A 12,318-nucleotide genomic window follows, 5' to 3' on the forward strand; every position below is an offset into this window, starting at 1 on the left:
GACCACCTAGAGGGGTGGGATAGGGAGGGTGGGAGGGTGGGAGACGCAAGAGGGAAGAGGTATGGGGATATATGTATATGTATAGCTGATTCACTTTGTTAAAAAGCAGAAATTAATACACCATTGTAAAGCAATTATACTCCAATAAAGATGTTAAAAAAACAAAACAAAACAGGAGAGGGAAAAGCCTACTTCATGGTATTTGAGCATTTTTATGTATAACACACTACATAGAACATCTAGCCTAACGTAATATTAACCCTCATTAAATGGCATTAATTATCATCATTCTTTAGAAAAGTTTACTTAGCTAGGAAAAGTCACCCCAAAAGCCAACGGGATTCAAACCAAAAGAGACTGCACGTGGAGGAGCCCACCACAAAGCCAATGGCACAGGCAACCTTACATAATGAAAGGAGTACTGGACTGAATATTTTGATGTTTGATAGAGCCCTGTCTGAACCACTAGATTGCTATGAGATCATAAGAAGTCACCTCCAGGGAAAAAAAAAAAAAAAAAAAAAAAAGTCACCTCCACACCCAAAACCTTAGTTATCCCTTGAGTACAGTGTTGAAAGTGTTCAGATGGTATCACAGGACAAGTTTGAGTATCTATCATAACTTTGAGCAGCACTTCCTTTGGCCCGATTTCACCATTCTTATGCCTTTGACCCATACAAATTTTACTCTTAGGTGGACGGCTCTGACCCATCTCCCCATAGCCCACACGCCCTACGCACCCACTGTTTGTGGGAAGCATGATGAGTTGGTTGCATCTGCAGACTTTGGCCTGATGATGCATGTTTGTGCAGAGTGGGTGATTGCTTTCATATGGTTGCACGATCTGGCAGCTGGAGACATCTGCTTACACTTAGACACGGGCAAACTTTCCATAGTCAGGAGTCAGCGTGCTCCTGGACGAGCAGGGGTTGGCTCCTCTGGGCTGTATAAGTACGGAACTTAGACTTGTGTCCTGGATTCACATGTCCGGAAGGATACCCTAGACATGAAATGATTGGGGTGAGAATCCACACTCTGGCATAAACTGCCTATGGAAATGGGGCAGTGGAACAGGAAGCAACCTATTACACTGATGAGGATGATTAAGGGAGACCCTGAAGGATGCTTTTGTTCCCAGAGGGAGGTGCAGGCCCTTGGGGATATTGAGCCACAAAGAAAGGGATGATTGTCTCAGAAATAGCCTCAGCATGTGGCCCATGCTCCTTGTGGGAAGGGACTACCCCATCTGTAAGATACTTCCCCACAGACCTGGATTTTCATTCCGTTGCAGAGACAACATGCAGAGAGGAAGGGGCACTGATCTTGGAATTAGTTGATCCAGGTCTGTCTCTGAGTGTCCCATTCACTCTGTATCCTTGGGCAAGTCATGCTGCTTTCTCTGAGCAGCAGCTACTTCATCCCCAGAAGGAGGCCACTTGGGATTAAATAAGAAGCTCCATGTAAGTGTTATGACTAATGTGAAATATTATCCAGATGTCAGGAACTGCTGTTACTATCCGAAGAACAACTCAAGATTGCAAATATGGAAGTAAATATATTTTATTCTACCTGCCAGAGTAGAAATTATTCTACAGATCCCCTGAGAGACGGCTGTCTACCTCTCACATCAGTGTCTCATCTCCAGGGACAGGTGGCCACAGCCTTGCAGAAAAGTCGGTTCTGTCCTCTGGGAGCCTTGGTGGTCACAAAGTCCTGCCAAAGCCCTTCACCTTCCCAGCAGGGGAGCCCCCTGATCTGCTTTCTCTCCTCTGGGGCCAGGGGTACAAACGTGCTTCCTCTTTCACAAGAAACAGCAATAGGAGAGAAAAGGCATGGACTTTGCTGCCAAGTAGACCTGGGTTCATATCCTGCCTTTCTGTTCTTTCTAGTCTTCATCTGTGCGACCTTGAGAGTGAACCTCAGTGTTCCTCTCTGTGAAGGGGGATAGTAATACTGAGCAGTGAGGGGAAGGGAAGGTTAAGTCAGATGATGTCCAGAGAGCCTGACCCTGTGCCGTAGCTTAGACTAGGTCCCCAGTAAGTGGTAACTATTAAGCTGTTGCTCTAGTGCTGTTAGTGACCTGCTTTTGCTGTTATCACTGGTATTCCACATATTTAACACACACGGAATCCACTAAATACCCAAATGGGTCTCGCACTGCTTGGTTTGGGTCATTAGCAAACCAACGTTTTGCATATTTAACTGAGTGTCTTCTCTGTCCCAGTCACTGTGCCAGGCGCTGCTGAGCATTCAAAACAGAAGTGTTCCAAACAGAACAAGAAACCACGTCAGACCATGGTCATGTTTCCAGGGTAACACATAGCATGGAAGCATAATAGAGAACTTTTCATTTTTGAAGGTTTTTTTCCTTTCCCTTTAAAATTACCTGCAAGATTTTAGGTTGGGATTATTTACTTGATCTAGAAAAGGTCTATGAAAGGGCTACTCACACCGTTAGGACCAAAAGACAAAGAATTAAGTGGCTTCCTCACACTCCATAACCTGTAACCATTTACTCTAGGCCTCACTCCACTGAGATAATCCTTGCAAAAAATTGCCCAAACAGTAGCAATTATTCCATATGAGGCCAATGCAACTTCTAAAGTGTTGGCCAGATGCTTTCAGTTTCAAATATGGTCATGGTTCCTTATACCTACCAGCATCAAATCCAAGTTCACTCTAGTGGTCCCCAGACTTCTCATGACCTTGCCCGTGAATGCTTCTGAGCCTCAGAGCTGACCCCTCTTCCCCCAGCCATTTCCCTCCTCCCAGCACCTGACCACATACGCAGACTAGACTCCAGCTATGCCAGCTTGCTATGGCTCCCTGGGGAAGTCTTGCTCTTCTACCCCTCCGTGCCTGTACACAGGCTCACAGAATTTCCTTCTCTTGAAGAACTTCTCGCCTTCTCTGCCTGAACGATTCCCACACATCCTTCTTCAAGGATGAGCACCATCATTGATGCTTAGGAGAAACTGTCCCCACGCACCCTCATCCTATGTAAGATCCTTTCCCCACTGCCAAGCATCTGATCCCTGCCGCCATCTTGCATTTCTCCACTTTTGGGGGGTAATATCCTTTTGGCTTTTTGGTCACTAGCCTGTGAGCTTTTTGGAACAGAGGTCATGACTTATACATCTCTGTGTCATTCATGATATTGCATAAATACCTTCTGGATGGATGGACAGAAGCATGGATATAGACGTACAGGCAATTTCCAGAACAGGTCAAAGGCACATCATTCCTCTCTGCATAATAATTTCAAAAGATCCAATAAATCACCTAGCACCCTCTGAAATATCTTGGCCATAGCCATAAAGAAACCCAAGATGGTTGGAATTGATCTGTGAATTGTCAGATTTAATCCTGAATAGATTATTCCACTTGACAACCATAAAAAAAAAAAGAATTATGCCTTTTAATTTTTCATTCACGTCTAGGCAGTCCAAAAAATCGACATGACAAATGGTCCTTTGCCACTCACCTTATACTATAACAGCTAATCCTAATCATGTTCAGAATTCTGCTCTGTATTACATTTTCCAAGCAACAGTAATCCCATTTGGAAAAAGAAAAAAAAAATAGAGAATACAATGGCAAGAGCGGAATATGGCTTAATCTTCAATCTTTTATGGGGATATAGTGTACTTGTCAGACCCAATGGTAATTAAACGCCAACATTAGGTCTTCCCATGAATTCTTATTGGCTGTTGCTGGGCTCATTAATCCCCCTCACTCTTTTACGGAAGTCTGCTCTTGAATGAGCCAAAAGAATGTTCTACTGAAAATGCCATAATTGTCTCTCCAGGTGTAACTGATTCCTGATGTGTGGACACCAAAGGCTGCATTTCTTTACGGCCCAAACACACGTGAACTTCCATCTGGCTACCTCTTGTCTTTTTGTGAACACTGCCTCCATGATTCTCTAAACCTAGAGAAATTTTATTAACATGAAGCCTCCAAATCCTCCTTGTTTATACAACCTAGGCTGACCTTTTCTTGCTGGCTCTGGTCTAGGAAAAAATTTGACCAACACACACACACACACACACACACACTCACGTCATAGTGTCTGTCAAACGACTTCATGAGGACAACCATGTTTTTCTCCACTTTGAAAATGCTAATTACAAAGCTCTCTTAGCTGCAGAGTTGATGGCTGCTTCCTCATGAATTCATGCCTCTGCTCAGAGGTATCCTTTGTGGAACACACCTTATCTAAAAGAGCCCCCCCCTTCAGTCTATATCCATTTTCCCTGCTTTAGTTTGCATCACTGAAGTTACTGGAAAAAAGAGCCATGAGAATAGGCACTCAATCACATATCTTGAGCCTAGAATTCCTGGCACATACTTGCTGATAGAGAGCAAGAGAGACAGAGAGAGAGAAAGAAGAAGAAGAAGAAGGAGAAGGAGCAGGAGGAGGAGGAGGAGGAAGAGGAGGAAGAGGAGGAGGAGGAGGAGGGGGAGGAAGAGGAGGAGGGGAAGGAAGAGGAGGAGGAGGAGGAGACAGACTGATGAATATTTATATACTAATGAGAAAGAGAAAAAAATTCCCATTTGGCTCTTCTGTGCTTTAGTTCTTATAAGGTATGTGGCCATGGAAAAGAGACTTAAGGCCCCCATGACTCAGTTCCCTCATCTCAATTCCCCCCAGAACCCACAGGATTCTCTATTGGGTGCCAGGAGGAGAGGAAGGACTCAGAGAGGAGATGTGAATGTCCCTGGTCAATCTGGCCCCTCCTGACCTCATCAGCCTCACTTCTTATCGCTTCCTCCACCATCACCAATCACATGGACCCTCTTTCAGCTTCCAGAACATGCCAACGTCTTGCCCCCTTCAGAGTTTGGTCTGGGACTGTCTGCAAATTCACCGTACAGAAAGATGCCTTCCCTCTGTATCCTGTCTGAAGACTCCCATTCCCTCATTACTCTCTTTCTCATCAATTTGTAACAGAATCATTTTGTGGTTAATGTTTTCTCTCCACAAGACTGTTAGCACCAGGACAGGGGGCATATATGTATTTTCTAACTGTTTTGGATCCCAAGGGCCTAGAACCACACCTGGAGCATAATAAACACTCAACAAATATCTGTTGATAATAAATGTTTCTGAAGATGATCACAACTATGTCATAAAATTGCCTGAAAGTTTAGACAAAATAGTTTAGAGTTGCAGGAACCATGGAGGCCACAACCAAGCAAAGTAAATTTCTCAGCAGTGTGGCTGGAACATAGCACAGTGTGTGCTGAATAAAGGCCAGCTGTTATAAATGTATTATTTTTGTTATTATTACCACCTCTTCATAAATGTCTCTGGTTACATTTAGCTATTTAGCTCAGATATTCATATCTGAAATTGAAAATACTGTATTAAAAATGGTACTCTCAGAATTTTTGCTATTTTTGACTTGGATTGTTACTGACAAGCGCCATTTTTCCTGATATAGACTATATAATGGAGTAGTTGAAGAAGACCCATACTTTAGGGTTTGGCCTGATTTTAATGACTCAACTCTTTCCTCTGATCTGCGTTGAGATAAGTTTGTGTCAGGCAAAATGTTATGGTCTGAACCAGCTTTTCTATTGTAAATTGTAAAAAAAAAAAAAAAAAAAAAAAAAAATTACAAGGAATAGCCCCACTCTCATAATCTCCCTCTAAACCATTAACTGATTAAGCATCAGATCAAATAAGAAAGCAGAAGCAGCCTGTAAAAGATGTCCCTGGGTCTTTGTCACTGCTTTGGGTTCTGGGAAACGTGTGCTCATTTGAATTCCACATTGCAGCATCCCTGCGGTTCTACTTGCTCACCACCATCCCTGGCTGCAGGTACGGAAGCCCTGCCCCTGCTCTCGGTCAGCCACTGCGTTTTGCTGACTCACTGGGCCTGACACTTGACAGAGCAGACCCATGTGCTGACCCCAGAAAGTAATGAGGAGACTGATAGGTTGCCAGGAATGACCTGTGCCTTTGGGTGCCAGGAGGAAAGAACGGGCTCAGAGAGATCTGAACGTCCCTCTGATTGCACCAGTTAGCATTTGACAGCATCAGCCTTTCCATCATTAGGCCAACTTGCAGAGCTATACAAGCCAGTTGTAAAAGGGATTCACGTCTGAAGGTTGTAGCAAGTCCTTTATCACCAGATCTCTGCCTCCCTGGAATATCACTGGTTTCCATACTTGAAGGGGGGTGCAGTGGTGGGGGGAAGCCATTTAGCAATTTAAAACTAATGTTTTAAAAAAGAGAAAGATATCAAAATGTGCTTTCTTTATAAAAATGTGACTTCATTTATAAAATCAACTAGACCCCCATCTGCTAATGGCTCACTCACTAAGGTCCCTTGTGCCATGCCTTCATCCCTGCTGTGCCTTGGTCTCTCCTCTGGTAGGATGAGAAGATCAGAATCTTCCAGTGCTGCAATCCTGTGTTTCAGGACCTGTAAAATGTCTTAGGAAAATACAGTTAATTAGTAGTTCTGACAGTCAGTGTTTAAATAGGACAAAGAACACAACTGAAAAAACAGGAATATTTTTAGATCTACAATTCGCCACCAAACTATTTCATCAAAATACTTTAAGATGTTTGCTTTCTATCTGGTTTGAATGTCTTGTCACCCCATACTCATAAAAATTCTACCCTACTGGGTAGAGAGTCACAAGACTCCAAGCACTCCTGCACATTAAAATAAACCTTTCTCTCTTTAGTACTGGACAAATCCAAGATGTACAAAGACTCAGAAGTGTTTTTTTAACAGGAATTGAATTCAAACAGCCAAGCTTGGGGGCTGGGGAGTTAGCCAAGGAGTCGAAGAGACTGGGTATTCATTTGAGCATCTCGTTGGATCCGGAGCATTGTCTGGGGTGCATTTGATACCACGTGGCTATTAGAATGTGTGTGTGTGCCACTCTTTCTTTAGGCCCTGATGTGTTACAGCTGCTCAGGGATCCAGCTGGGGTGCAAACCACACCTGTGAAGAGGCTGGGGAAGTGAATCTGTGTGGGCAGCATAAGGTAGTACAGGGAACACGGGAGTCAGGAGATCCAGGTTCTAACCCAGCTCTGCTAACTCCTAGTTGAGTGATTAGGCATGCACTATGTCCCTTCTCTGAGCTTCCTGAACCATCACTTTAGAGATGATAATCCTTGGACAGGTCTACTCTCTTGGTTGCTACAAGAGCCCAGTGAATGCCGCAGGGATATATAAATGGTACATCTCTCAATAATCAAAAGGTATTACATTAGTAGTAACACTTAAATGTTGAAGCAGCCCTACAAGATGGGTTGGGGACATTAAGAGAGAGGGCAGCATCGGCAGGCGGACGCGCAACCACTGCGCCACCAGGGAAGCCCGAGAGAGGGCATATTGACATCAAATCTCATTGTGAGAAAGTTATTCCCTGTTTAGTTTCCTTTCAACTCTTTTGTTTACTTCCAGGAGAAAGTCTCAGTTTGATGCCAACTTGCCTTCAACATCCCTTAAACACTTGTTCATCTCCCTTATTAACAAAGAAACAAGATGCCCTAGTGTTAAAGCTTTCTTCAGGCAATGTTATCTAGACAGGAGTTAGATGGACCCCCCCAGCCTCCAACAGAATGCTGATGCTGCAGCCAATTACCAGCATCTCAGAATCCCCATCTGGGGCCGAGTCAATGCATGTTTCCTGATTTTGAAGACAGATTGTGAATCTAGGATCAAAGATCATTTGCCCCCGAGGTGGCAAACTGACTGTCCACAGACTGTGTCCAGCCCACAGATATGTCTGTTTGACCTAAACAGGGCATTGCTAGTTTGTTCTATTTTTTTTAATGAGCTGCTGATTAGATGTGAAGTTAGGATATTTCACATAAAAATCTAGATCTGGGGCTTCCCTTGAAATAATCAGAAATGCTGATAATGCCTGGTCTATTTTTCTGCATGGTAATCATGTACCGGGGTTACATTTTGGTTACACATGATTCCTTGTCTGCCAGGGTTCCTGCCTCCCCTCTGCTTGCTTAAATTCCCTTCTTATTTTCCACAAGCCATTTAACTGACTACCCTTGATTTAACCCAACTTTCCATTTATAGGCAGGCAAACTGGGGTCTTGACAGTTGGTGGGCTGACGTCTCTTCAATGACTTGCCCGAGGCCAATTGACTGGTAAGTGGTAGGGCAAAGACAGTGGTGGGTTACTTTCCTGTCTCAGTTAACACTCTTCCCAAAACACTCCTCAGCTTCTTTCACGAATAGGCTTCAAAATAACCTCAGGGCATTCGCTTGCTCAGCTCTTGTCTCTCCTCCCCTCAACTGCACTTTTAGCCTGAACAGCTATCTCATGTCCCACAGCAGAACAGGGGATTTCAGGAAAGAGGGATGGGGTAGTTCAATTCCAACCCATTTTCATAGTATGAAGAAGGAAATTTTTAAAATTTACACCTACCTCCATTCTAAAGGAAAGATAGCACACGAAGGATTGTAGATAGAGAAAGTGCGAAGACAGAACCACTCAAGTCCTGGGAAAAGACTGGAAACAGTCCCCCAACATCACAGATTTCAACCCATCCAAATACCAGGCTCCTCATCTTAAATCTTTCAATTTACCATTTATTATTTCTATAAATAATTTACTTTAAAGCTTTCAAGGAATTTTTTTGCTTCCCCAGTTCCTGAACTTTGTGAAGTCACCATCTTGGCCTATACATGAAAGGCGAGTGCTTTAACTAAGATTGCATATAAAAATGGTGGAGGAAAGGGGGTGAGAGAGATTTTGGCACTCTAAAGCCTCCCTGTGAGGGAGGGCCTTGAAAGCCAGGCTCAACAGCTGCTCTGACGATTAATACCAGAACTCAGATTCCCCAGCACCACCTGGCTTCAGCCAAGGTCACAAGATTGTGTCCAGATGCACAGAACCATGTTTGCTTCAGAGTGGAGAGGGGTGACCTTGCTTCCCCAGGGCGCCTGAGTTCAGACCAGCTTTCACTTGTGAATCTGCAAGGATCAGCAGGTTCAAGAGGTGGGATACACCCTAATAACTACCACAGAGCCACAAGCCACAGCAGTCCTGGAAAGTCTGTGTGTCCCTCCCCAGCAACATGAAGCAGTGGTGAAGGGATGTCTTTGTCACAGAGCACTGGACATTCTGACTCACCTCCTCTGGACCCTCCGAGTTCCACACTGGAATCCCACCTCTTCCTCCGCCATCACTTCAAAAATTCAAGGCTGAATTGCCGGACAGCTGAACTTGTCAGACAGCTGGTGATGTAGATGGAATGATTCTCTCCTCCACATCGCATGCAAGTCAGGGTTCCCTCTGGACAGCAAGGAAGAAATGAGGTGCATGAAAGAATTGTGCTTCCTTTCATTTATCTGTTTTCCTAACAGTTACTGGGTGTCTCTGTCATACTAGGTGCAGTGGTTAAGGACTGAATGAGAAAGACTCACAAGGAGCTTCAGTCTGGGAGGAGAGACTGATGAAACAGTAGTTACAGGAAGGAGACAGGTGTTATCATAGGGAGGTGGGGGCAGGAGAATGAAAGTATGTGGAATGAGGAATAGTGGAAGAAGTGACATTAGGGGGAGATGAGAAAGATCGGGGGGATTAAATACAAACAAGACAGAGGGTCGAATGTGTATCAGATGGAAAAACAGCCTGAGTTAAAGCCTGGTGTAAGAGGAAGCAAGGTGTATTCAGGGAATTAAAAGCAGCTCCATATAAATAGCAGGCAGAGGCCAGGTGAATAAAGATCTAAAAATGTCTGGTAATGCATTTTCACTTATTCTACATTTGATGGGGACACAAAGAAACATTATAAACAGGGGGATGACGTGCAGAGAGTTTAGGGAATACAATTTGTCCTGCCAGCTAGGAAACAAAGGGAGAAATCCAGGCAAGATGGCATTGCTCCAAAGTCACAATAATGATAAATAACAGTCGCAAAGAGAACATTCAAAACACATAGCTGGCCTCAAGCCCACCATAAACATCTCTGTGGATGAGAAACAGAATAAAAACAAGGTAAGGAATGGGGTGAAGCTACAGGCCCCTGGGCTCCCTGTCCAAAGCAGGCAGAGGCATTCAGGATTTCTGCTCCTGGGAAGAACAAGGAATAAAATTCAATTTGCTTCACATGAAACAAGGTTGATGATTCCAGTCAGTCTCTCTGCTGAGAGTCAAGATGGAGATTGAGATCCCCTGTTAATAAGAAGAGATGGAAAATTAAACGCTGCTGTGACCACTGTTTGGGGCTACAGCCACCTGACAAAAGAGACCAGTGTATGCAGACCCATTCCTGTACCTAGGAATCAAGCTAAACCAAGCCATATGCTCCCTGAAGTAACAGCATCAAAATATTCCCACTGTGTCCATGGAGCAGGAATCTCAAATGGTTGACATAAAACATAGTTCTGGATAGCAGACCCAGAGTCCATTGGAGGAAAACATAAATCTTCTAGAGAAGGGGGGAAATATAGCAGAACAAAACAAAAGTCCTTCTATGTAAGATGCAAAACAAAATGACAAAACACATGAAGAAGCTAATCTTAAAAAAGAAAGCCCACCATCGAAACAAACTGCAAAACCAAAACCAAATAAAAATAACATCAAACCATATAAAAATCAGGAATCAAAACAATGATCATGAGATAAATTACAAGCAGAGGAGAATTTTCTAATCTAATAAAAGTAGCAAGTAAGGTTGTAATTCTCAAGGAGATAATAAAGAAGAAGAAATTGTGAGCCAGAAGTAGACAAAATGGCAGCAGGAATACTGAAGAGGAAAAAGAATCTCAGAGAAAAGGTGTAACTAAAAAATATAATTAAAATAATTTTTAAAAACTCAAAGGATAAATCAATATCACACTAGAAGAGTACAAAAAAGAAAGGAAGAGAGAAAAAAGTTATTATAAATAATGTCTTATCTACAGACTAATTGTAGCATTTCTATACATTAACAACAAAAGATCAAAAAGAGAAACTAAAGAAACAATCCCATTTACCATCACATGAAAAAGAATAAAATACCTAGGAAGAAACCTATCTAAGGAGGCAAAAGATTATACTATACTCCAAAAACTATAAGATGCTGATGAAAGAAATTGAAGATGACACAGACAGATGGAAGGATATACTGTGTTCTTGGATAAGAATAATGAATATTATTAAAATGACTATACTACCCAAGGCAATCTACAGATTCAATGCAATCCCTATCAAATTACCAATGGCATTTTTCACTGAACTAGAATGAAAATTTTTTAAATTTGCATGGAAACACAAAAGACCCCAAATAACTAAAGCAATCTTGAGAAATAAAAACGGACCTGGGGGAATCAGGCTCCCTGGCTTCAGACTATACTACAAAGCTATAGTAATCAAATCAGTGTGGTACAAAACAGACATATAGATCCATGCAACAGGATGGAAAGCCCAGAAATAAACCCATGCACCTACGGTCAATTAATCTATGACAAAGGAGGCAAGAATATACAATGGAGAAAAGACAGTCTCTTCAAGATGTAGTGCTGGGAAAACTGGACAGCTACATGTTAAAGAATGAAATTAGAACCTTCTCTAATACCATATACAAAAATAAACTCAAAATGGATTAAATACCTAAATGGAAGACCAGATACTATAAAACTTCTAGAGGAAAACATAGGCAGAAACCACTTTGACATAAGTCACAGCAATGTATTTTTAAATCCATCTCCTAGAGTAATGGAAATAAAAACAACGCAACAAAAACCCACAAATGGGACCTAATTAAACTTAAAAGCTTTTGCACAGCAAAGGAAACCATAAACAAAACAAAAAGACAACATACAGAGTGGGAGAAAATAGTTGAAAACAATGTGACTGACAAGGGATCAATTTCCAAAATAAACAAACAGCTCATACAGCTCAATATCAAAACAAACAAACAATCCAATCAAAAAATGGGCAGAAGACCTAAATAGACATTTCTTCAAAGAAGACATACAGATGAACAACAGGCACATGAAAAAATGCTCAACATTGCTAATTATTAGAGAAATGCAAATCAAAACTACAATGAGGTATCATCTCACTCTGGTCAGAATGGCCATCATCAAAAAGTCTACGAATAATAAATGCTGGAGAGGGTGTGGAGAAAAGGGAACCCTCCTACACTGTTTGCGGGAATGTAAATTGGTACAGCCACTATGGAGAACAGTATGGAAGTTCCTATATCCCAAGTCACACAGCTTTTTAGTGATAGAGTCTAACCTCAAACCCACTTGACCCCAGAGCTTACATTTTTAATCACTATGCTGCATGGCCGCTCTACGATGGAACACTAGAAATATTTCCTTGAAAAAAATCT

The 12,318-nt window shown here is 42.4% G+C and overlaps 1 long non-coding RNA gene across 1 annotated transcript in view; it reads right to left on the bottom strand.

Moving 5' to 3' along the window:
- The window catches only part of LOC129392385 (uncharacterized), a 35,413-nt gene extending 29,013 nt beyond the window's left edge, over positions 1 to 6,400 (bottom strand). The window contains exon 1 of the long non-coding RNA XR_008618151.1: positions 6,330 to 6,400. This is a non-coding gene — a long non-coding RNA (uncharacterized lncRNA). The remainder of the gene's footprint in view (positions 1 to 6,329) is intronic.
- Positions 6,401 to 12,318: the final 5,918 nt, after the last annotated feature.

Source organism: Physeter macrocephalus, chromosome 9, assembly GCF_002837175.3.
Source record: "Physeter macrocephalus isolate SW-GA chromosome 9, ASM283717v5, whole genome shotgun sequence".
In the NCBI taxonomy this organism is placed as follows: Eukaryota; Metazoa; Chordata; class Mammalia; order Artiodactyla; family Physeteridae; genus Physeter; species Physeter macrocephalus.